Below are 1,353 nucleotides of genomic sequence, written 5' to 3' on the forward strand. Positions count from 1 at the left end.
TAGTCCTAATTCTTCATCAAGTTCGAAAATCAATCCTTTTTAACCTTCGATTTTGAGAGTGTGCAACCCCCCAAAATGGGAGAGAATACACCTTTGGGTCGTCTTGGGGCTCCCGAAGCCTTTAGGGCACAAAGTGGAATCCTAGCTCCTACTACTCAAGCCAATAATTTCGAAATCAAGCCCAATTTGATCGCCTTGATAGAGCAGAAACAATTATCGGGTGGAAAGTATGAGAGCCCTCATGAACATCTAAAAGAGTTCGAGAAGTATTGTGATACAATAACAGCCAATGGGGTAACCCAAGAATACATTCGACTCAAGATGTTCCCGTTCTCTTTAATTGGGAGAGGTTTAGAGTGGCTAGAGAAGGAGGTACCCCCAAACTCTCTCACAACTTGGGACCAAGTTACTACGACATTCTTGAGGAGGTTCTATAATCATAGAAAAACCGCCGAAGCTCGATCTTTGATTCAAGGCTTCTGCCAAAAGAATGGTGAGTCCCTAAGTGCGGCTTGGGAACGATACAAAGAACTCCAACGCCAATGTCCACATCATGGAATACCCAAGTATCAACTCATTCACACTTTCTATGGTGGTCTCACACCTCAAGGAAGAACAAGTTTAGATGTCAGAGCCGGTGGCCCAATCATGAACAAAGGAGAAGATGAAGTGGAACATATCATAGAGGAGGCCGTAAAGCACTATGAAGATTGGTATGAAGGAGATAGAGATGCTACATCTAGCAAATGCGTTTATGATTTAGAGCAAGCTAACACAATCAGCAACCTCTCCACCCAAATCTCCAAAATGACCAAGCAAATGGATGAGCTAATGAAGGAGAGATCCAATGCTCAAGGTAACACCTCCCCTTCATAACAGGAGAAAGTCGTATCACCTAGTCAAAAATAATTCTTAAGTCCTCTAACTATGCAAATAGGGAAGAAGGGTCGAACCACAGGGAAACGAGTAGATTTATTCCTAATTAAATTAAATAATCTAAATTATGAAAAGAACTAAATTACAAAGATTAATGTTTTAGGAGAAAATCAAATAATAAAAGCCTAGGGTATAGGTTCACCGAAAAATAATATTCCAGGGTAAAACACAATAATCAATCATCAATGCATTAATTAATTAGATCATAAAGGGCTTTCGCTACATATTACAATCACAGGATTAATCTACCGGTATTAAATCGCATTTTTTGAATTTTGACTTAACCATTTATAAATTAACCTGCCTATTGAAACTAAGCCTACAGATCAATTCTCATATGTCGAATCTCGAATCAATATTGCAAAACACATACAATTAAACCAGGCCTAATCTAATTGCATATCATTAAATCAATCA

At 38.7% G+C, this 1,353-nt stretch overlaps 1 non-coding gene across 1 annotated transcript; it reads right to left on the reverse strand.

Moving 5' to 3' along the window:
- Positions 1-454: 454 nt before the first annotated feature.
- LOC145569696 (small nucleolar RNA R71) lies at positions 455-560 on the reverse strand. The gene has a single exon (XR_014096247.1). It is a non-coding gene; the product is annotated as a small nucleolar RNA R71 (small nucleolar RNA).
- Between the last annotated feature and the right edge of the window lie 793 nt (positions 561-1,353).

This window comes from Chenopodium album, chromosome 11 (genome assembly GCF_948465745.1).
Source record: "Chenopodium album chromosome 11, dcCheAlbu1.1, whole genome shotgun sequence".
NCBI classification, from domain to species: Eukaryota; Viridiplantae; Streptophyta; class Magnoliopsida; order Caryophyllales; family Amaranthaceae; genus Chenopodium; species Chenopodium album.